A 26,620-nucleotide genomic window follows, 5' to 3' on the forward strand; every position below is an offset into this window, starting at 1 on the left:
TGGGGAACTATAGGTGAACTGTTTATGAACAATTGGGGAACTCTGGTGAACTATTGGTGAACTATTGGTGAACTATTGGTGAACTATAGGTGAACTGTTGGTGAACTATTGGTGATCTCTGGTGGAACTATTGGGGAACTATTGAGGAACAATAGGTGAACTGTTGGTGAACTATAGATGAACTGTTGGTGAACTATTGGGGAACAATAGGTGAACTGTTGGGGAACTATTGGGGAACAATAGGTGAACTGTTGGGGAACTATTGGGGAACAATAGGTGAACTGTTGGGGAACTATTGGGGAACTCTGGGGTAACTATTTGGGAACTCTGGGGAACTATTGGTAAACTATTGGTGAACTATAGGTGAACTGTTGCTGAACTATTGGTGAACTCTGGGGGAACCATTGGTGAACTATTGGTGAACTATTGGTGAACTATTGGGGAACTATTGGGGAGCTCTGGGGGAACTATTGGGGAACTATTGTAGACTATTTGGTAGGGCTGTTACGATTCACTCGCATATTCGGTGAATCGAACCGTAACCATTCATGAATTGAATTCGTTATTCATAGCCACTAGAATCGAATATTTATGAGTATGCTATCATGTATATTTACATACCCTGTACCTCTGCCTAAAAATATCCATAAGAACATATTATATGGATAGATTTCTTTCAATGACAACACTCTAATAACATTTAATTTGACAGTATTGTTGTCACTGGTCATTGTTGCAATTTAGCAGATACTAGTGCCTGAATAAGTCCAGTATATAAATATATAATTTATTAATAATTAACAAACCATGTCAAATAATTTATGATGTTATTGTTTCACTGAATAGAATAAATAATACATAAACTGCTGACTTGTTATTGTAATTGTGAATTATAATCGTATTCATTAGACTATATTCGTGATATGAATCATATTCTCCTCACAGTGTATTCGTTGCAGCCCTACTATTGGGGAACTATTGGGGAACTCTGGGGGATAACATGACAACACAACCACACCTGTAGGCCTAGGTAGGTATAACATGATGACACAATCACGCCTGTAGGTGAACTATTGGTGAACCAATATTGTTGAACTATTGGTGAACTAATACTGGTGAACTATTGGGGAACTATAGGTTAACTATTCGGGAACTATTGGTGATCTCTGGGGGAACTATTGAGGAACTCTAGGGGAACTATTGAGGAACTATTAGGGAGCTCTGGGGGGGGGGGGGGGGGGGGGGGCTATTGGGGAACTCTGGTGAACTATTGGGGAACTATTGGGGAACTCTGGAGTAACTATTGGGGAACTATTGAGGAACTATTGAGGAACTATTGGGGAACTTTTTGGGAACTCTAGGGGAACTCTGGGGGAGCTATTGGGGAACTCTGGGGAACTGTTGAGGAGCTATATGTGAACTGTTGGTGAACTATTGGGGAACTCTGGGGAACTATTGGGGAACTATTGGGGATCTCTGGGGGAACTATTGGGGAACTATTGGGGAACTCTGGGGAACTGTTGGGGAACTCTGAGGGAACTATTGGGGAACTATTGGGGAACTCTGGGGGAGCTATTGGGGAACTCTGGGGGAACTATTGGGGAACTATTGGGGAACTCTGGGGAACTGTTTGGGAACTCTGGGGGAACTATTGGGGAGCTATTGGGGAACTCTGGGGAACTCTGGGGGAACTATTGGGGAACTATTGGGGAACTCTGGGGGAGCTATTGGGGAACTCTGGGGAACTGTTGGGGAACTGTTGGGGAACTATTGGTGAACTATATGTGAACTGTTGGTGAACTATTGGTGAACTATTGGTGATCTCTGGGGGAACTATTGGGGAACTCTGGGGGAACTCTGGGGGAGCTATTGGGGATCTCTGGGGAACTGTTGGGGAACTATATGTGAACTGTTAGTGAACTATTGGGGAACTATTGGGGAACTATCTGGGAACTATCGGTGAACTGTTGGTGAACTGTTGGTGAACTATTGGTGAACTATTGGGGATCTCTGGGGGAACTATTGGGGAACTCTGGGGGAGCTATTGGTGAACTATTGGTGAACTATATGTGAACTGTTGGTGAACTATTGGGGAACTATATGTGAACTGTTGGGGAACTATTGGGGAACTCTGGGGGAACTTTTGGGGAACTATAGGTGAACTGTTGGTGAACTATTGGTGAACTATAGGTGAACTATTGGGGAACTCTGGGGAACTATTGGGGAACCTATTGGGGAACTATGTGGGAATTATTGGGGAACTATTGGGGAACTCTGGGGGAACTTTTTGGGAACTCTGGTGAACTATTGGTGAACTATTGGTGAACTGTTGGTGAACTGTTGGTGAACTGTTGGGGAACTATTGGGAAACTAATGGTGAACTATTGGGGAAATATAGGTGAACTATTTTGGGAACTATTGGGGAACTCTGAATTGATTTTGTTATTCATGGCCTATGATATGAATCGTATTCTCCTCACAGTGTATTCGTTGCAGCCCTACTATTGGTGAACTATTGGTGAACTATTTTACTGAACTATAGGTGAACTATAGGTGAACTATAGGTGAACTGTTGGTGAACTATTGTTGAACTATTGGGGATCTCTGGGGATCTCTGGGGGAACTATTGGGAAACTATAGGTGAACTGTTGGGGAACTATTTGGGAACTCTGGTGAACTATTGGTGAACTATTGGTGAACTGTTGGTGAACTCTGGGGGAACTATTGGTGAACTATTGGTGAACTCTGGGGGAACTATTGGTGAACTCTGGGGGAACTATTGGTGAACTATAGGTGAACTATATTGGGAACTATTGGTGAACTGTTGGTGAACTCTGGGGGAACTATTGGTGAACTATTGGTGAACTCTGGGGGAACTATTGGTGAACTCTGGGGGAACTATTGGGAACCAATATTTGTGTACTATAGGTGAACTATTGGTGAACTATTGGTGAACTATTGGTGAACTATAGGTGAACTATTTTGGGAACTATTGGGGAACTATTGGGGAACTATTGGGGAACTATTTGGTAGGGCTGTTACGATTCACTCAAGTATTCGGTGAATCGAACCGTAACCATTCATGAATTGAATTCGTTATTCATAGCCACTGATATGAATCGTATTCTCCTCACACTGTAATCGTTGCGGCCCTACTATTGGGGAACTATTGGGGAACTCTGGGGGATAACATGACAACACAACCAGACCTGTAGGCCTAGGTAGGTATAAGATGATGACACAATCACGCCTGTAGGTGAACTATTGGGAACCAATATTGGTGAACTATTGGTGAACTAATATTGGTGAACTATAGGGGAACTATTGGGGAGCTAAAGGGGAACAATAGGTGAACTATTTGGGAACTATTGGTGATCAATGAGTTAGATGTGATGCGAAATTTGCCATTGTTAAGGGTTTTGCTATATCTTATCATTAGAAGGACTAATGGACTAAAAATGTTTCTACCACTGAGTACCTTTTCAAGACGAACATTTTATCATCAATTATGTATAGTCTGTGTATCTAATTATTCATACTATTGACTTATTCGAGATAAATCTGTGTGATTATTTGCAGCTGATTTGAGCTTTCTCACTGTAAAACTTTCTATTAAATTCAACCACATCCACATCTTACCCCAACACCAAATGAACATAACAACAACCTAATCAAAAAGCCTTAGCCCAATTATTTGCATGTAGGTAGAGCGTTTAGGACAACTGGTAGAGTGAGCACCTATGACTGCTGGTGTATATCAGCCTAGGGCAACTGTGACTGCTGGTGTTTATCAGCTTAGGGCACCTATGACTGCTGGTGTATATTAGCCTAGGGCAACTGTGACTGCTGGTGTATATCAGCCTAGGGCACCTATGACTGCTGGTGTATATCAGCCTAGGGCAACTGTGACTGCTTGTGTTTATCAGCTTAGGGCACCTATGACTGCTGGTGTATATCAGCTTAGGGCACCTATGACTGCTGGTGTATATCAGCCTAGGGCAACTGTGACTGCTTGTGTTTATCAGCTTAGGGCAATCTAAACTAACGAAAGCCTAATACAAAACTAAAATATTCTAACCAGAGAAACCAAGCTCTGCTACCAAATGTTGCGCAGTGGAACTGAATATTTGAGCGTGGTTTAACTTAAAATGAAAACTAATCGTAAATTTGAATGACTTACCTTTTTTGAATGAAACAAGGAACTAAACGTGATAACCTATTATAAAACTATGAAGATCTATAAGGAACTAAACGTGGTTACCTGTTATTATGTGAAGGAAAGATGAATCAACCTCAAATGAAAGAAACTAATGCTAATTCTAACATTTACTCCTAAGGGAGTCTTAAACACTGTCTAACGCTGTCTAACACCATGTCTGACACCATCTAACGAACATTCTAACGAACTCTCACCAACTCTCTAACCATCTAACTAACCAGCTCTCTAACAAACTCTGACCAACTCTCTCTCTCTAACCATCTTACTAACCAGCTCTCTAACAAACTCTGACCAACTCTCTCTCTCTAACCATCTAACTAACCAGCTCTCTAACGAACTCTGACCAACTCTCTCTCTCTAACCATCTAACTAACGAGCTCTCTAACAAACTCTGACCAACTCTCTCTCTCTAACCATCTAACTAACCAGCTCTCTAACGAACTCTGACCAACTCTCTCTCTCTAACCATCTAACTAACCAGCTCTCTAACGAACTCTGACCAACTCTCTCTCTCTAACCATCTAACTAACCAGCTCTCTAACGAACTCTGACCAACTAACTAACTGATGCGCGCTACCGCCTTATATTTGCTCACAACCCTCACATTTCACGTGCAGTCACAGCCATACGTTGGTTTGTTCAGGCGATGCGATCGTTATAAATCGGGTGCGTTTTGGAGAACAGATTCTTTATTTTAAACTACCACGACTGCACGTGAAGCGCGATCTATAGGCTCCGGGTGCGTTTTGGAGCACATTTTTAATGAACAAACATGTTTTTTTAGAACAATGGGTGTCTGGCTACACACTTCTGACATATATGTCCCTCTGTCTAAACAACATGGCTGTCTGGCTACACACTTCTGACATATATGTCCCTCTGTCTGAACAACATGGGTGTCTGGCTACACACTTCTGACATATATGTCCCTCTGTCTGAACAACATGGGTGTCTGGCTACACACTTCTGACATATATGTCCCTCTGTCTAAACAACATGGGTGTCTGGCTACACACTTCTGACATATATGTCCCTCTGTCTGAACAACATGGGTGTCTGGCTACACACTTCTGACATATATGTCCCTCTGTCTGAACAACATGGGTGTCTGGCTACACACTTGTGACATGTATGACCCTCTGTGTCTGAACAACATGGGTGTCTGGCTACACACTTCTGACATATATGTCCCTCTGTCTGAACAACATGGGTGTCTGGCTACACACTTGTGACATATATGACCCTCTGTGCCTGAACAACATGGGTGTCTGGCTACACACTTCTGACAAGTATGACCCTCTGTCTGAACAACATGGGTGTCTGGCTACACACTTCTGACATATATGTCCCTCTGTCTGAACAACATGGCTGTCTGGCTACACACTTCTGACATATATGTCCCTCTGTCTGAACAACATGGGTGTCTGGCTACACACTTCTGACAAGTATGACCCTCTGTGCCTGAACAACATGGGTGTCTGGCTACACACTTCTGACAAGTATGACCCTCTGTGCCTGAACAACATGGGTGTCTGGCTACACACTTCTGACATATATGTCCCTCTGTCTGAACAGCATGGGTGTCTGGCTACACACTTCTGACATATATGTCCCTCTGTCTGAACAACATGGGTGTCTGGCTACACACTTGTGACATGTATGACCCTCTGTGTCTGAACAACATGGGTGTCTGGCTACACACTTCTGACATATATGTCCCTCTGTCTGAACAACATGGGTGTCTGGCTACACACTTGCGACATATATGACCCTCTGTGTCTGAACAACATGGGTGTCTGGCTACACACTTCTGACATATATGTCCCTCTGTCTGAACAACATGGGTGTTTGGCTACACACTTGTGACATATATGACCCTCTGTGCCTGAACAACATGGGTGTCTGGCTACACACTTGTGACAAGTATGACCCTCTGTGTCTGAACAACATGGGTGTCTGGCTACACACTTCTGACATATATGTCCCTCTGTCTGAACAACATGGGTGTCTGGCTACACACTTGTGACATGTATGACCCTCTGTGTCTGAACAACATGGGTGTCTGGCTACACACTTCTGACATATATGTCCCTCTGTCTGAACAACATGGGTGTCTGGCTACACACTTGCGACATATATGACCCTCTGTGCCTGAACAACATGGGTGTCTGGCTACACACTTCTGACAAGTATGACCCTCTGTGTCTGAACAACATGGGTGTCTGGCTACACACTTCTGACATATATGTCCCTCTGTCTGAACAACATGGGTGTCTGGCTACACACTTGTGACATGTATGACCCTCTGTGCCTGAACAACATGGGTGTCTGGCTACACACTTCTGACAAGTATGACCCTCTGTGCCTGAACAACATGGGTGTCTGGCTACACACTTCTGACATATATGTCCCTCTGTCTGAACAGCATGGGTGTCTGGCTACACACTTCTGACATATATGTCCCTCTGTCTGAACAACATGGGTGTCTGGCTACACACTTGTGACATGTATGACCCTCTGTGTCTGAACAACATGGGTGTCTGGCTACACACTTCTGACATATATGTCCCTCTGTCTGAACAACATGGGTGTCTGGCTACACACTTGCGACATATATGACCCTCTGTGCCTGAACAACATGGGTGTCTGGCTACACACTTCTGACATATATGACCCTCTGTGCCTGAACAACATGGGTGTCTGGCTACACACTTCTGACAAGTATGACCCTCTGTGCCTGAACAACATGGGTGTCTGGCTACACACTTCTGACATATATGTCCCTCTGTCTGAACAACATGGGTGTCTGGCTACACACTTCTGACATATATGTCCCTCTGTGCCTGAACAACATGGGTGTCTGGCTACACACTTCTGACAAGTATGACCCTCTGTGCCTGAACAACATGGGTGTCTGGCTACACACTTCTGACATATATGTCCCTCTGTCTGAACAGCATGGGTGTCTGGCTACACACTTCTGACATATATGTCCCTCTGTCTGAACAACATGGGTGTCTGGCTACACACTTGTGACATGTATGACCCTCTGTGTCTGAACAACATGGGTGTCTGGCTACACACTTCTGACATATATGTCCCTCTGTCTGAACAACATGGGTGTCTGGCTACACACTTGCGACATATATGACCCTCTGTGCCTGAACAACATGGGTGTCTGGCTACACACTTCTGACATATATGACCCTCTGTGCCTGAACAACATGGGTGTCTGGCTACACACTTCTGACAAGTATGACCCTCTGTGCCTGAACAACATGGGTGTCTGGCTACACACTTCTGACATATATGTCCCTCTGTCTGAACAACATGGGTGTCTGGCTACACACTTCTGACATATATGACCCTCTGTGTCTGAACAACATGGGTGTCTGGCTACACTCTTCTGACAAGTATGACCCTCTGTGTCTGAACAACATGGCTGTCTGGCTACACTCTTCTGACAAGTATGACCCTCTGTGTCTGAACAACATGGCTGTCTGGCTACACACTTCTGACAAGTATGACCCTCTGTGTCTGAACAACATGGCTGTCTGGCTACACACTTCTGACATATATGACCCTCTGTCTGAACAACATGGGTGTCTGGCTACACTCTTCTGACATATATGTCCCTCTGTCTGAACAACATGGGTGTCTGGCTACACTCTTCTGACATATATGTCCCTCTGTCTGAACAACATGGGTGTCTGGCTACACACTTCTGACATATATGACCCTCTGTGCCTGAACAACATGGCTGTCTGGCTACACACTTCTGACATATATGTCCCTCTGTCTGAACAACATGGGTGTCTGGCTACACTCTTCTGACATATATGACCCTCTGTCTGAACAACATGGGTGTCTGGCTACACTCTTCTGACATATATGTCCCTCTGTCTGAACAACATGGGTGTCTGGCTACACACTTCTGACATATATGACCCTCTGTGCCTGAACAACATGGCTGTCTGGCTACACTCTTCTGACATATATGTCCCTCTGTCTGAACAACATGGGTGTCTGGCTACACACTTCTGACATATATGACCCTCTGTGTCTGAACAACATGGGTGTCTGGCTACACTCTTCTGACAAGTATGACCCTCTGTGCCTGAACAACATGGCTGTCTGGCTACACTCTTCTGACAAGTATGACCCTCTGTGCCTGAACAACATGGCTGTCTGGCTACACTCTTCTGACAAGTATGACCCTCTGTCTGAACAACATGGCTGTCTGGCTACACACTTCTGACATATATGACCCTCTGTCTGAACAACATCACTGTCTGGCTACACTCTTCTGACATATATGACCCTCTGTCTGAACAACATCACTGTCTGGCTACACTCTTCTGACATATATGACCCTCTGTGCCTGAACAACATGGGTGTCTGGCTACACACTTCTGACATATATGTCCCTCTGTCTGAACAACATGGGTGTCTGGCTACACACTTCTGACATATATGACCCTCTGTCTGAACAACATCACTGTCTGGCTACACTCTTCTGACATGTATGACCCTCTGTGTCTGAACAACATGGCTGTCTGGCTACACACATCTGACATATATGACCCTCTGTCTGAACAACATGGGTGTCTGGCTACACACTTCTGACATATATGTCCCTCTGTCTGAACAACATGGCTGTCTGGCTACACACTTCTGACATATATGTCCCTCTGTCTGAACAACATGGGTGTCTGGCTACACACTTCTGACATATATGTCCCTCTGTCTGAACAACATGGCTGTCTGGCTACACACTTCTGACATATATGTCCCTCTGTGTCTGAACAACATGGGTGTCTGGCTACACACTTCTGACAAGTATGACCCTCTGTGCCTGAACAACATGGGTGTCTGGCTACACACTTCTGACATATATGTCCCTCTGTCTGAACAACATGGCTGTCTGGCTACACTCTTCTGACAAGTATGACCCTCTGTCTAAACAACAGGGGTGTCTGGCTACACTCTTCTGACATATATGACCCTCTGTGTCTGAACAACATGGGTGTCTTGCTACACACTTCTGACATATATGACCCTCTGTGTCTGAACAACATGGGTGTCTTGCTACATACTTCTGACAAGTATGACCCTCTGACAAGTATGACCCTCTGTGTCTGAACAACATGGCTGTCTGGCTACACACTTGTGACATATATGTCCCTCTGTCTGAACAACATGGGTGTCTGGCTACACACTTCTGACATATATGTCCCTCTGTCTGAACAACATGGCTGTCTGGCTACACACTTCTGACAAGTATGACCCTCTGTCTGAACAACATGGCTGTCTGGCTACACACTTCTGACATATATGACCCTCTGTCTGAAAACATGGCTGTCTGGCTACACACTTCTGACAAGTATGACCCTCTGTCTGAACAACATGGCTGTCTGGCTACACACTTCTGACATATATGACCCTCTGTCTGAACAACATGGCTGTCTGGCTACACACTTCTGACATATATGACCCTCTGTCTGAACAACATGGGTGTCTGGCTACACACTTCTGACATATATGACCCTCTGTCTGAACAACATGGGTGTCTGGCTACACACTTCTGACATATATGACCCTCTGTCTGAACAACATGGCTGTCTGGCTACACACTTCTGACAAGTATGACCCTCTGTGTCTGAACAACATGGGTGTCTGGCTACACACTTCTGACATATATGACCCTCTGTCTGAACAACATGGGTGTCTGGCTACACACTTCTGACATATATGACCCTCTGTCTGAACAACATGGGTGTCTGGCTACACACTTCTGACATATATGACCCTCTGTCTGAACAACATGGCTGTCTGGCTACACACTTCTGACAAGTATGACCCTCTGTCTGAACAACATGGCTGTCTGGCTACACACTTCTGACATATAAATGACCCTCTGTGTCTGAACAACATGTCTGTCTGGTAACACACTTCTGACAAGCATGCCTTATATATATATTTGTGTCGTATCATTTCATTATGAAGAATTTAGCACAATGTGACAATCATCACCACAAACAAATCTTGCGTGGATGTCTGGCAAACAAAAACAATGTGTAAGGCACTTTAAGCGTGTAAGGATTAGGATATAACTTCTATATACACTAGTCTGCTGCAATGACCTGCTGCAAAGCAGCCACTGACCAAATGAGGGATGGAACAGATCCATGAGCCTCTATCACATGCGGTGACTACAAGGTCAGACTAGGTGCTCCATCAGTCTCCATCACACGCTGTCACTACAAGGTCAGACTAGGTGCTCCATGAGCCTCTATCACATGCGGTGACTACAAGGTCAGACTAGGTGCTCCATGAGCCTCCATCACACGCTGTCACTACAAGGTCAGACTAGGTGCTCCATGAGCCTCTATCACATGCGGTGACTACAAGGTCAGACTTGGTGCTCCATAAGCCTCTAGCACATGCGGTGACTACAAGGTCAGACTAGGTGCTCCATGAGCCTCTATCACATGCTGTCACTACAAGTTCAGACTAGGTGCTCCATGAGCCTCCATCACACGCTGTCACTACAAGGTCAGACTAGGTGCTCCATGAGCCTCTATCACATGCTGTCACTACAAGTTCAGACTAGGTGCTCCATGAGCCTCTATCACACGCTGTCACTACAAGGTAAGACTAGGTGATCCATGAGCCTCTATCACATGCGGTGACTACAAGGTCAGACTTGGTGCTCCATAAGCCTCTAGCACATGCGGTGACTACAAGGTCAGACTAGGTGATCCATGAGCCTCCATCACACGCTGTCACTACAAGGTCAGATTAGGTGATCCATGAGCCTCCATCACACGCTGTCACTACAAGGTCAGACTAGGTGATCCATGAGCCTCCATCACACGCTGTCACTACAAGGTCAGATTAGGTGATCCATGAGCCTCCATCACACGCTGTCACTACAAGGTCAGACTAGGTGATCCATGAGCCTCTATCACACGCTGTCACTACAAGGTCAGACTAGGTGATCCATGAGCCTCCATCACACGCTGTCACTACAAGGTCAGACTAGGTGATCCATGAGCCTCTATCACACGCTGTCACTACAAGGTCAGACTTGGTGCTCCATAAGCCTCTATCACACGCTGTCACTACAAGGTCAGACTAGGTGATCCATGAGCCTCCATCACACGCTGTCACTACAAGGTCAGACTAGGTGATCCATGAGCCTCTATCACACGCTGTCACTACAAGGTCAGACTTGGTGCTCCATGAGCCTCTATCACACGCTGTCACTACAAGGTCAGACTAGGTGATCCATGAGCCTCCATCACACGCTGTCACTACAAGGTCAGACTAGGTGATCCATGAGCCTCTATCACACGCTGTCACTACAAGGTCAGACTAGGTGCTCCATCAGCCTCTATCACACGCTGTCACTACAAGGTCAGACTAGGTGCTCCATGAGCCTCTATCACATGCGGTGACTACAAGGTCAGACTAGGTGCTCCATCAGCCTCTATCACATGCGGTGACTACAAGGTCAGACTAGGTGCTCCATGAGCCTCTATCACATGCGGTGACTACAAGGTCAGACTAGGTGCTCCATCAGCCTCCATCCCATGGGGTGACTACAAGGTCAGACTAGGTGCTCCATGAGCCTCTATCACATGCGGTGACTACAAGGTCAGACTAGGTGATCCATGAGCCTCCATCACACGCTGTCACTACAAGGTCAGACTAGGTGCTCCATGAGCCTCTATCACATGCGGTGACTACAAGGTCAGACTTGGTGCTCCATAAGCCTCTAGCACATGCGGTGACTACAAGGTCAGACTAGGTGATCCATGAGCCTCCATCACACGCTGTCACTACAAGGTCAGACTAGGTGATCCATGAGCCTCCATCCCGGGCAGTCACTACACGGACTTAGGTCAGACTAGGTGCTCCATCAGCCTCAATCCCATGCGGTCACTACAAGGTCAGACTTGGTGCTTCATGAGCCTCCATCCCATGTGGTCACTACAAGGACTTAGGTCAGACTAGGTGCTTCATGAGCCTCCATCCCGGGGGTTCACTACACGGACTTAGGTCAGACTAGGTGCTTCATGAGCCTCCATCACAGGCGGTGACTACAAGGTCAGACTAGGTGATCCATCAGCCTCCATCCCGGGCAGTCACTACAAGGTCTTAGGTCAGACTAGGTGCTCCATCAGCCTCCATCCCATGCGGTCACTACAAGGTCAGACTTGGTGCTTCATGAGCCTCCATCCCATGCGGTCACTACACGGACTTAGGTTAGACTAGGTGCGTCATGAGCCTCCATCCCATGCGGTCACTACAAGGTCAGACTAGGTGCGTCATGAGCCTCCATCCCACGTGGTCACTACACGGACTTAGGTAAGACTAGGTGCTTCATGAGCCTCCATCCCATGCGGTCACTACAAGGACTTAGGTAAGACTAGGTGCTTCATGAGCCTCCATCCCACGTGGTCACTACAAGGACTTAGGTAAGACTAGGTGCTTTATGAGCCTCCATCCCACGCGGTCACTACAAGGACTTAGGTAAGACTAGCTGCTTTATGAGCCTCCATCCCACGCGGTCACTACAAGGACTTAGGTCAGACTAGGTGCTTCATGAGCCTCCATCCCACGCGGTCACTACAAGGACTTAGGTAAGACTAGGTGCTTCATGAGCCTCCATCCCATGCGGTCACTACACGGACTTAGGTAAGACTAGGTGCTTCATGAGCCTCCATCCCACGCGGTCACTACAAGGACTTAGGTAAGACTAGGTGCTTCATGAGCCTCCATCCCATGCGGTCACTACACAGACTTAGGTTAGACTAGGTGCTTCATGAGCCTCCATCCCATGCGGTCACTACACGGACTTAGGTAAGACTAGGTGCTTCATGAGCCTCCATCCCATGCGGTCACTACAAGGACTTAGGTCAGACTAGGTGCTTCATGAGCCTCCATCACACACAGTCACTTCAAGGTAAGACTAGGTGCTTCATGAGCCTCCATCCCACGTGGTCACTACAAGGACTTAGGTAAGACTAGGTGCTTCATGAGCCTCCATCCCATGCGGTCACTACACAGACTTAGGTTAGACTAGGTGCTTCATGAGCCTCCATCCCACGCGGTCACTACAAGGACTTAGGTAAGACTAGGTGCTTCATGAGCCTCCATCCCATGCGGTCACTACACAGACTTAGGTTAGACTAGGTGCTTCATGAGCCTCCATCCCATGCGGTCACTACAAGGACTTAGGTCAGACTAGGTGCGTCATGAGCCTCCATCCCACGTGGTCACTACACGGACTTAGGTCAGACTAGGTGCGTCATGAGCCTCCATCCCATGCGGTCACTTCAAGGACTTAGGTCAGACTAGGTGCGTCATGAGCCTCCATCCCACGTGGTCAGTACAAGGACTTAGGTCAGACTAGGTGCGTCATGAGCCTCCATCCGACGTGGTCACTACAAGGACTTAGGTCAGACTAGGTGCTTCATGAGCCTCCATCCCACGTGGTCACTACACGGACTTAGGTCAGACTAGGTGATCCATGAGCCTTCATCACACGCGGTCACTACACGGACTTAGGTCAGACTAGGTGCTTCATGAGCCTCCATCACAGGCGGTCACTACAAGGACTAGGTGCTCTTGGGCACACACACGATCATCACCCCACATAAATGCTCACCATTATTAGTAGTAGCAGAGGTATTACTATAATTAATATTATCTACTTGTTAAAGTAAATCTGTACAAACAGAGCCTTACCTACTTGTCACTGCAGATGCATATCCATGCACCAATCCCTTACATAACTAGCGTGCAACAGCTTCCTACCCACTGCTGAAAGGGACATGCAGTGAAGGGTGCAACAGATGAATGGTTCCTCATGTCAGCCCCTGTGTGGGACACACAGCAGCCCTGTGTGGGACACACAGCAGCCCTGGAGGACGTGAATAACAGCACAGTTTACATAGGGGAAACGCGCTTTAGAAATATTTGTAGTTTTCTCACTTATCACAAGAACAACCTTAAAAAATCAGACTCACTTACAATTTAAAATCTTAGCATCAAGCCACCATGTGAGTATTTTCAATGGCTGTGTGATGCCACAAACCTCTTTACAGATAGAGTATTCACGACAAACATGGTAGTCTGAAAACATGATCCGAGGATACATGTGACCTGCAGTCCAGGTTACAATGGAAAAACACAACACAACACATGTGGATGAGAAGTCACACCTCGCAGTCCATGTTCAGCCTGCAGGCGTTCCAACGATATCATTCAGTGGTTATATAACATCATCCTTTGTATTGATGTCAAGCCTGCAGGTGTTCCAACGATATCATTCAGTGGTTATATAACATCATCCTTTGTATTGATGTCAAGCCTGCAGGCGTTCCAACGATATCATTCAGTGGTTATATAACATCATCCTTTGTATTGATGTCAAGCCTGCAGGCGTTCCAACGATATCATTCAGTGGTTATATAACATCATCCTTTGTATTGATGTCAAGCCTGCAGGCGTTCCAACGATATCATTCAGTGGTTATATAACATCATCCTTTGTATTGATGTCAAGCCTGCAGGCGTTCAAACGATATCATTTAGTGGTTATATAACATCATCCTTTGTATTGATGTCAAGCCTGCAGGCGTTCCAACGATATCATTCAGTGGTTATATAACATCATCCTTTGTATTGATGTCAAGCCTGCAGGCGTTCCAACGATATCATTCAGTGGTTATATAACATCATCCTTTGTATTGATGTCAAGCCTGCAGGCGTTCCAACGATATCATTCAGTGGTTATATAACATCATCCTTTGTATTGATGTCAAGCCTGCAGGCGTTCCAACGATATCATTCAGTGGTTATATAACATCATCCTTTGTATTGATGTCAAGCCTGCAGGCGTTCCAACGATATCATTCAGTGGTTATATAACATCATCCTTTGTATTGATGTCAAGTCTGAAGGCGTTCCAACGACATCATTCAGTGGTTATATAACATCATCCTTTGTATTGATGTCAAGCCTGAAGGCATTCCAACGACATCATTCAGTGGTTATATAACATCATCCTTTGTATTGATGTCAAGCCTGAAGGCATTCCAACGACATCATTCAGTGGTTATATAACATCATCCTTTGTATTGATGTCAAGCCTGAAGGCATTCCAACGACATCATTCAGTGGTTATATAACATCATCCATTGTATTGATGTCAAGCCTGAAGGCATTCCAACGACATCACTCAGTGGTTATATAACATCATCCATTGTATTGATGTCAAGCCTGAAGGCATTCCAACGACATCATTCAGTGGTTATATAACATCATCCATTGTATTGATGTCAAGCCTGAAGGCATTCCAACGACATCATTCAGTGGTTATATAACATCATCCATTGTATTGATGTCAAGCCTGAAGGCATTCCAACGACATCATTCAGTGGTTATATAACATCATCCATTGTATTGATGTCAAGCCTGAAGGCATTCCAACGACATCATTCAGTGGTTATATAACATCATCCATTGTATTGATGTCAAGCCTGAAGGCATTCCAACGACATCATTCAGTGGTTATATAACATCATCCATTGTATTGATGTCAAGCCTGAAGGCATTCCAACGACATCATTCAGTGGTCATATAACATCATCCTTTGTATTGATGTCAAGCCTGAAGGCATTCCAACGAACATCATCCTTTGCATTGATGTCAAGCCTGAAGGCATTCCAACGACATCATTCAGTGGTTATATAACATCATCCATTGTATTGATGTCAAGCCTGAAGGCATTCCAACGACATCATTCAGTGGTCATATAACATCATCCTTTGTATTGATGTCAAGCCTGAAGGCATTCCAACGAACATCATCCTTTGCATTGATGTCAAGCCTGAAGGCATTCCAACGACATCGTTCAGTGGTTATATAACATCATCCTTTGTATTGATGTCAAGCCTGAAGGCATTCCAACGACATCATCCTTTGCATTGATGTCAAGCCTGAAGGCATTCCAACGACATCATTCAGTGGTTATATAACATCATCCTTTGTATTGATGTCAAGCCTGAAGGCATTCCAACGACATCATTCAGTGGTTATATAACATCATCCATTGTATTGATGTCAAGCCTGAAGGCATTCCAACGACATCATTCAGTGGTCATATAACATCATCCATTGTATTGATGTCAAGCCTGAAGGCATTCCAACGACATCATTCAGTGGTTATATAACATCATCCATTGTATTGATGTCAAGCCTGAAGGCATTCCAACGACATCATTCAGTGGTCATGACATCATCCTTTGTATTGATGTCAAGCCTGAAGGCATTCCAACGACATCATTCAGTGGTCATGTGACATGATCCATTGTATTGATGTCAAGCCTGAAGGCATTCCAACGACATCATTCAGTGATCATGACATCATCCTTTGTATTGATGTCAAGCCTGAAGGCATTCCAACGACAACATTCAGTGGTTATATAACATCATCCTTTGTATTGATGTCAAGCCTGCAGGCATTCCAACGACAACATTCAGTGGTTATATAACATTATCTATTGTATTGATGTCAAGTCTGAAGGCATTCCAACGACATCATTCAGTGGTCATGACATCATCCATTGTATTGATGTCAAGCCTGAAGGCGTTCCAGTGACGTCATTCAGTGGTTATATAACATCATCCTTTGTATTGATGTCAAGCCTGAAGGCGTTCCAGTGACATCATTCAGTGGTTATATAACATCATCCATTGTATTGATGTCAAGTCTGAAGGCATTCCAACGACATCATTCAGTGGTTATATAACATCATCCATTGTATTGATGTCAAGCCTGAAGGCGTTCCAGTGACGTCATTCAGTGGTCATATAACATCATCCTTTGTATTGATGTCAAGCCTGAAGGCGTTCCAGTGACGTCATTCAGTGGTCATATAACATCATCCTTTGTATTGATGTCAAGCCTGAAGGCGTTCCAGTGACGTCATTCAGTGGTCATGACATCATCCTTTGTATTGATGTCAAGCCTGAAGGCGTTCCAGTGACGTCATTCAGTGGTCATGACATCATCCTTTGTATTGATGTCAAGCCTGAAGGCATTCCAGTGACGTCATTCAGTGGTCATGACATCATCCTTTGTATTGATGTCAAGCCTGAAGGCATTCCAACGACATCATTCAGTGGTCATATAACATCATCCATTGTATTGATGTCAAGCCTGCAGGCATTCCAACGACATCATTCAGTGGTCATATAACATCATCCATTGTATTGATGTCAAGCCTGAAGGCATTCCAACGACATCATTCAGTGGTCATATAACATCATCCATTGTATTGATGTCAAGCCTGAAGGCGTTCCAACGACATCATTCAGTGGTTATATAACATCATCCATTGTATTGATGTCAAGCCTGAAGGCGTTCCAGTGACGTCATTCAGTGGTTATATAACATCATCCATTGTATTGATGTCAAGTCTGAAGGCATTTCAACGACATCATTCAGTGGTTATATAACATCATCCATTGTATTGATGTCAAGTCTGAAGGCATTCCAACGACATCATTCAGTGGTCATGACATCATCCATTGTATTGATGTCAAGCCTGAAGGCGTTCCAGTGACGTCATTCAGTGGTTATATAACATCATCCTTTGTATTGATGTCAAGCCTGAAGGCGTTCCAGTGACATCATTCAGTGGTTATATAACATCATCCATTGTATTGATGTCAAGTCTGAAGGCATTCCAACGACATCATTCAGTGGTTATATAACATCATCCATTGTATTGATGTCAAGCCTGAAGGCGTTCCAGTGACGTCATTCAGTGGTCATATAACATCATCCTTTGTATTGATGTCAAGCCTGAAGGCGTTCCAGTGACGTCATTCAGTGGTCATATAACATCATCCTTTGTATTGATGTCAAGCCTGAAGGTGTTCCAGTGACGTCATTCAGTGGTCATGACATCATCCTTTGTATTGATGTCAAGCCTGAAGGCGTTCCAGTGACGTCATTCAGTGGTCATGACATCATCCTTTGTATTGATGTCAAGCCTGAAGGCGTTCCAGTGACGTCATTCAGTGGTCATGACATCATCCTTTGTATTGATGTCAAGCCTGAAGGCGTTCCAGTGACGTCATTCAGTGGTTATATAACATCATCCATTGTATTGATGTCAAGCCTGAAGGCGTTCCAGTGACGTCATTCAGTGGTTATATAACATCCTGTAAACAAGTGTGGACCAGACAATCCAGTAATCGTTATTGTGAGCAATGGTCCACACCACCAGGGTACTGTGACAAGCCTGACCACCTACATCTTCCCGAGGCAAGAGGACTATAAAAGTCCAGTTTCCACCCTTGCCGAACTATCCTGGTATTATGGAGTTACATTTTGGCTGGGCTAACGAGTCTATGCATCATAAGCCAATCAAAATCGCGTAACAAAATCAAAATCAAAATCCAGTTCGTACACTGTTGTGCAGATTTCGGTCGATTGTCGACAGATATTTTCCAAATCTTTTCATGTTTTTAATCAAGGTGCTCATGTGATTTGATGCATTTCGCGATGTAAGATCCATTTTATTACAATATAGGTCTTGATTATCAATCAGATCGCCCTGACTTGGCACCGCCATTTTGTTTGAAGCAAATGCAAGTGATACGAGAGCTGGAATCTGATTGGTCCATAGGATAGGCTTACAAGGGACATAACTCGTGATAGCCACTGGTGGCGCTACAATTGAGCCCAGGAATTCCAGCCTAGTTCAGCAAAGGTGGAAACTGGTCTTTCATAGTCAGTTGACTCTCTTGCCTCTGGAACATGGACAATCCAATCCACTTAGTCGCCCTTCACAACCAGCATCGGTCCCCAGGAACTGCTCAAAGGCAGATCAATAAGAAGTGCTGAGGTACAATTCTTTTTGTCTTTCACCTTTGCGTCTTAGTGTACTGATTTCCCCCAAAATGTGTTGATAACAGATGGTCACCATGCTCTCAAATCATGTGACACTTGGCTCTGCCGGAAAACACAGCATATAACAAGCACAATCTTCCATCCGATAGGATCGGCCTTCAGCAACACATACTTGTAGAATGAGACGACTAACAGGATCGGGTGGTAAGACTTGCTGACTCTGCGGATGCATTAGGCTCCCCAGCTGCTTAGATCAATGCTTGGTTCAGACTCGAATATTTACAGACCGCTGTCACACAGCTGGAGTGAGTGAGTAAGTATGGTTTTACGCCGCTTTTAGCAATATTCCAGCAATATCACGGCGGGAGACACCAGAAATGGGCTTCACACATTGTACCCACATCAGGAATCGAACCCGGGTCTTCGTCACGACGAGCGAACGCTTGAACCACTAGGCTGTGAGGCAACAAACCTATGAGGTCACAATACATTTTATGAAACATAAAACCTCAAGGACGGATCAGATTCCACTGGGCAAAAAAAGCAGTGAAAAGTACATGCATGGATCTAGTCCATGAGACGGATGCCTAGGATATTTTCTGCCATCCATTAACAACAGATGAAGAGAGTGAAGGTAAGCATGTTTCTACCGGACACCTGCTGACTTGGCATCTTCCACTGGGGGAATTTCAGTTAACTTACCAGAGAACAAAACTAAGGACGATTCAGGACTGACTGCCTTCAGCGCTTGCTGGTCCCGCAATGATCCCTAAACCTATCTAACAGCAACAGCTTATCACACTATATTTTCATGCATAGAATAGGCACATAAATCTGAAATGTACCGGCAGAATCGATTATCTCATGCATTAGATTTCCATTTATGCCATTATGATAATAATGATTTAATAATCGACACAAAGCATTACGTAGCTGTAAATACGAAATAACAAAACAACTGGAAAAGTACTAGTCTGGATTTGCTAGTTTTATCTCAGTGCTCAATACAAAATGTACTTTAGAGGAGGTAATTTGTAGGCACTTTCAACATTCAAAAATAAAACTAAGTCCAAATTGACATGGCAGAAACAGGCTATAGGCATTATGCAAATTAGCCTTGGAAAAAAAATATCAAAACAACAATAAAAATAACAGCCATGTTTATGTACATAATAATAATGACATGTAAGTTGTTGTTTGAGAAGGGAATATGTTACTTTTACGTTCTGATATTTTGACAATGATTCACTATCCCACAATGCCACTCACAAATCACTAACCACTGACAAATCACATGCATGTGGGTTTCAAGCACCTGTTTTCACCTGTCGTTAGTGTGTCATAGGTCATGGACATTCACCTTGATCTACTAACACCTGGCTATGCTCAGTTTCACAATAGTGTTTTGTTCATATTTTACTCACTTTTACGTGTAAAAAGACATAAAAACCTTTGATATGCTGTATTTGTGCTAAGGCCCAATTAGTACTAACTGAGTTGTTTGAATATTTATATATTTTGTATATTAACTGCATTTATTTAAAATCTGAGATCGAAAAAACAGGTTTTTTTCATTTCCGTGAGTACTTTAGTCCTGTAGTCCTGGCCAAACTGCCTAATAGTTTAGGTATCATAAGGACTAGTAGAAATTTGCCATTTTTAAGGGTTTGCTATATGTTATCATTGTAAGGAGTAGTGGACTAAAGTTTTAGTTTCTACCGCTGGTGAGTGGCAGTTCTGTAGTCGTGGTTGTCAATCTACAACGTGAGATACTGGGGCATGTGTCCCGGTTTTCCAAGAAGCACGAAGTCGAATAGTAAGCTGAGGGTGAGAGGGCTGGAACGTGTTGTCAGACAGGTGGGTGTGTGTATCATACAGGTATGTGTGTGTATCATACAGGTGTGTGTGTGTATCATACAGGTGTGTGTGTGTTTCATACAGGTGTGTGTGTGTATCATACAGGTGGGTGGGTGTATCATACAGGTGGGTGGGTGTATCATACAGGTGTGTGTGTGTGTGTGTGTATCATACAGGTGTGTGTGTGTATCATACAGGTGTGTGTGTGTGTATCATACAGGTGGGTGGGTGTATCATACAGGTAGGTGGGTGTATCATACAGGTTGGTGTGTGTATCATACAGGTGGATGGGTGTATTATACAGGTGGGTGTGTGTGTATCATACAGGTGGGTGGGTGTATCATACAGGTGGGTGTGTGTATCATACAGATGGGTGGGTGTATCATACAGGTGGGTGGGTGTATCATACAGGTGGATGGGTGTGTGTATCATATAGGTGTGTGTGTGTATCATATAGATCGGTGTGCGTATCATACAGGTGGGTGTGCGTATCATACAGGTGTGTGTTTGTATCATACAGGTGGGTGTGTGTATCATATAGGTGGGTGTGCGTATCATACAGGTGGGTGGGTGTTTCATACAGGTGGGTGTGCGTATCATATAGGTGTGTGTGTGTGTATCATACAGGTGGGTGTGTGTATCATAAAGGTGGTTGTGTGTATCATACAAGTTTGTGTGTGTATCATACAGGTGGGTGGGTGTATCATACAGGCAGGTGTGTGTGTGTATCATATAGGTGTGTGTGTGTATCTTACAGGTGGGTGGGTGTATCATACAGGTGGGTGGGCGTATCATATAGGTGGGTGTGTGTATCATACAGGTGTGTGTGTGTATCATACAGGTGGGTGGGTGTATCATACAGGTGGGTGGGTGTATCATACAGGTGGGTGGGTGGGTGTATCATATAGGTGGGTGTGTGTATCATACAGATGGGTGTGTGTATCATACAGGTGAGTTGGTGTATCATACAGGTGTGTGTGTGTGTGTATCATATAGCTGTGTGTGTGTATCTTACAGGTGGGTGTGTGTATCATACAGGTGGGTGTGTGTATCATACGGGTGGGTTGGTGTATCATACAGGTGGGTGGGTGTATCATACAGGTGGTTGTGTGTATCATACAGGTGTGTGTGTGTATCATACAGGTGGGTGTGTGTATCATACAGGTGGGTGGGTGTATCATACAGGTGGTTGTGTGTATCATAAAGGTGGGTGGGTGTATCATACGGGTGGGTGTGTGTATCATACAGATGGGTGGGTGTATCATACAGGTGGTTGTGTGTATCATACAGGTGTGTGTGTGTATGATACAGGTGGGTGGGTGTCTCATACAGGTGGGGGTGTGTATCATACAGGTGGGTGTGTGTATCATACAGGTGGGTGGGTGTATCATACAGATGGGTGGGTGTATCATACAGGTGGGTGGGTGTATCACACAGGTGGGTGTGTGTATCATACAGGTGGGTGGGTGGGTGTATCATACAGGTGGTTGGGTGTCTCATACAGGTGGTTGGGTGTCTCATACAGGTGGGTGGGTGTATCATACAGGTGGGTGGGTGTCTCATACAGGTGGGGGTGTGTATCATACAGGTGGGTGGGTGTATCATACAGGTTGGTGGGTGTATCATACAGGTGGGTGGGTGTATCATATAGGTGGGTGTGTGTATCATACAGGTGGGTGGGTGTATCATACAGGTGGGTGGGTGTATCATACAGGTGTGTGTGTATCATACGGGTGTGTGGGTGTATCATACAGGTGGTTTGGTGTCTCATACAGGTGGGTGGGTGTATCATACAGGTGGTTGGGTGTATCATACGGGTGTGTGTGTGTATCATACAGGTGGGTGGGTGTATCATACAGGTGGGTGTGTGTATCATACAGGTGTGTGTGTATCATACAGTTGGGTGGGTGTCTCATACAGGTGGGTGTGTGTATCATACAGGTGGGTGGGTGTATCATACAGGTGGGTGGGTGTATCATAGAGGTGGGTGGGTGTATCATACGGGTGGGTGGGTGTATCATACAGGTGGGTGGGTGTCTCATACGGGTGGGTGTGTGTATCATACTGGTGGATGTGTGTATCATACAGGTGGGTGGGTGTATCATACAGGTGGGTGGGTGTCTCATACAGGTGGGTGTGTGTATCATACTGGTGTGTGTGTGTATCATACAGGTGGGTGGGTGTATCATACGGGTGGGTGGGTGTATCATACAGGTGGGTGGGTGTATCATACAGGTGTGTGTGTGTATCATACGGGTGGGTGGGTGTATCATACGGGTGTGTGTGTGTATCATACAGGTGGGTGGGTGTATCATACAGGTGGGTGGGTGTATCATACAGCTGGGTGGGTGTATCATACAGGTGGGTGGGTGTATCATACAGGTGGGTGGGTGTGTGTATCATATAGGTGGGTGTGTGTATCATACCGTTGGGTGGGTGTATCATACAGGTGGGTGGGTGTATCATACAGGTGGGTGGGTGTATCATACAGGTGGGTGGGTGTATCATAAAGGTGTGTGTGTGTATCATACAGGTGTGTGTGTGTGTGTGTGTATCATACAGGTGTGTGTGTGTGTGTATCATACAGGTGTGTGTGTATGTGTATCATAAAGTGTGTTAGGTGTGTGTGTGTGTATCATACAGGTTAATTAAGTTGTAAATTCTTTATTTAAATAATGTGATAAACATAACTTTCATATGTATTAAAAGTAGGATTAGACCTTTCAAATGATGTATAACATGTAGTTGTAAAGATGTTTTACTCGACAAAGATTTAGTCTATGAAATCTTATATTATATTTCTGGACTCTGTTTCTAGGTGTATTTTTCATAAAATAAACATATTCCACAGTCATGGTGCATGACTAATGTTTAATAAGCAGATATTTTTCTCGATAACTGTTGGCTTCACCTATGACACAAGAGTCTCTGGCAACTTGGTGTTTAAGCAATTAATGCTTCTGGTTGAGTCAAGTGGCTACTCTATGAACATTCAAAGATGTCTTATGTGCACACATATTAAAACACGTCCATGACGTCATTCCATTGTTTGAACGCTCCATTATTTTTCAGGAATGGAGAGTTGCTTGTCAACTGTACAATATCTTGAAGCAACATTTGAATTAATTTCTACTTGGAACAGACGGAACTATTTTCTACATTGATTTACAAGTGAATATTTTCATTCCTTTTCCGAAAACGTGTTGCCAGCGGGGTTTCGAACCCGCATCGCTAGATTTGAAAACGTGTAACTGTCAATCTCAGCTACAGCGGCACATGAAGGCCTTATTTGGAATTAGCTATTAAATATTTTCATAATTTTGCATAATGCTTAAAAGCTCAAAATAATATGTATAAATTTTATGTTAGAGCAGGTTACTCACAACAATGTTCATATTTATAGCATTTAGATAAACCTGTGACGAGAAAAACAAATAAGGTAATATAAATATCGCTTGTTCGGGGCTCTATATTTCCTATTATACCCATCAGCATGTATTAACAATGTGCAAGCGACGAAATTATGGAGAGCCAGGTTGTATGAATTGTAAATGTCAGCTCGCGACGGAGCTTGGCCCACGTGCAACAGCGGCAGAGAACGCATTCCTCGTTCATCGCCCAAGGGCAACTCACGAAGTAAAAATACAGACAACAAAGAGTTCTGGTTTATTTTTCAAATCTTTTCAACAACAGAACATTTTGTCAAAGTGTAGAAGTAGGGATGAGTTTTAAGTTGGGGAATATCCTCGGAACTCTCCATTCCTTAAAAATAACAGGCCTCGGCCCCTGCGGGGCCTCTGCTCCATTATTTTTAAGGAATGGAGAGTTACTCGGACATTCCCCTTTACAAAATAGACACTTAAAGTTGTTAATCACACACTTGCTTTTTGAATCCTTGGGATGGCCTGAAGTTCACCATTCAGGTCCACATTTAACAAAATGTCTTTGGGGAGCATGACCCCCAAACCCCCATGGACAGCTTCATGCCTGCAGCTCCCACTGCTACCCAAGCCCCGGAGACCCCATCATTCTGGAGAACAATGCAAACACTGCACATATTTCACGTACAGGGTTAAAGTTTCATGTGGGTGTGGGTGCACCCTCTCTACTGTTGTACAGCCTCTCTACTGTTGTACAGCCTCCCTACTGTTGTACAGCCCCTCTACTGTTGTACAACCTCTCTACTGTTGTACAGCCTCTCTACTGTTGTACAGCCTCCCTACTGTTGTACAGCCCCTCTACTGTTGTACAACCTCTCTACTGTTGTACAGCCCCTCTACTGTTGTACTACCTCCCTACTGTTGTACAGCCTCCCTACTGTTGTACAACCCCTCTACTGTTGTACAGCCTCCCTACTGTTGTACAACCTCTCTACTGTTGTACAGCCTCCCTACTGTTGTACAGCCTCTCTACTGTTGTACCTCTCTACTGTTGTACACACTCTCTACTGTTGTACAGCCTCTCTACTGTTGTACAGCCTCCCTACTGTTGTACAACCTCTCTACTGTTGTACAGCCTCCCTACTGTTGTACAGCCTCCCTACTGTTGTACAACCTCCCTACTGTTGTACAACCTCCCTACTGTTGTACAACCTCCCTACTGTTGTACAACCTCCCTACTGTTGTACAACCTCCCTACCGTTGTACAGCCTCCCTACCGTTGTACACACTCTCTACTGTTGTACAACCTCCCTACTGTTGTACAGCCTCCCTACTGTTGTACAGCCTCCCTACTGTTGTACACACTCTCTACTGTTGTACAACCTCCCTACTGTTGTACACACTCTCTACTGTTGTACAACCTCCCTACTGTTGTACAACCTCCCTACTGTTGTACAGCCTCTCTACTGTTGTACAACCTCCCTACTGTTGTACAACCTCTCTACTGTTGTACAGCCTCCCTACTGTTGTACACCCTCTCTACTGTTGTACAACCTCCCTACTGTTGTACAGCCTCCCTACTGTTGTACAACCTCCCTACTGTTGTACAGCCTCCCTACTGTTGTACAACCTCCCTACTCTTGTACAGCCTCCCTACTGTTGTACAGCCTCCCTACTCTTGTACAACCTCTCTACTCTTGTACAACCTCTCTACTCTTGTACAACCTCTCTACTCTTGTACAACCTCTCTACTGTTGTACACCTTCTACTGTTGTACACCCTCTCTACTGTTGTACAACCTCTCTACTGGGTACAGCCTCCCTACTGTTGTACAACCTCTCTACTGTTGTACAGCCTCCCTACTGTTGTACAGCCTCTCTACTGTTGTACCTCTCTACTGTTGTACACACTCTCTACTGTTGTACAGCCTCCCTACTGTTGTACAGCCTCCCTACTGTTGTACAACCTCTCTACTGTTGTACAGCCTCCCTACTGTTGTACAGCCTCCCTACTGTTGTACAACCTCCCTACTGTTGTACAACCTCCCTACTGTTGTACAACCTCCCTACCGTTGTACAGCCTCCCTACCGTTGTACACACTCTCTACTGTTGTACAACCTCCCTACTGTTGTACAGCCTCCCTACTGTTGTACAGCCTCCCTACTGTTGTACACACTCTCTACTGTTGTACAACCTCCCTACTGTTGTACACACTCTCTACTGTTGTACA

General features: G+C 44.7%; 1 protein-coding gene across 3 annotated transcripts in view; it reads right to left on the reverse strand.

Annotated features, from left to right (window-relative positions):
* Window positions 1-26,620, reverse strand: part of LOC124125624 (sodium- and chloride-dependent glycine transporter 1-like) — a 132,865-nt gene that overhangs the window by 59,547 nt on the left and 46,698 nt on the right. The window contains exon 1 of one of the 3 annotated variants that reach the window (XM_046488967.2): window positions 13,976-14,122. The exons of 1 other annotated variant lie outside the window; for it this stretch is intronic. The gene's annotated coding sequence lies outside the window, so the exon portion shown is untranslated. Of the gene's footprint in view, window positions 1-13,975; window positions 14,123-26,620 lie in introns of those variants that run through there. One more of the 3 variants, XM_046488968.2, reaches the window with a different exon arrangement.

Source organism: Haliotis rufescens, unplaced genomic scaffold (assembly GCF_023055435.1).
Source record: "Haliotis rufescens isolate VD_foot unplaced genomic scaffold, xgHalRufe1.0.p SCAF_41, whole genome shotgun sequence".
In the NCBI taxonomy this organism is placed as follows: Eukaryota; Metazoa; Mollusca; class Gastropoda; order Lepetellida; family Haliotidae; genus Haliotis; species Haliotis rufescens.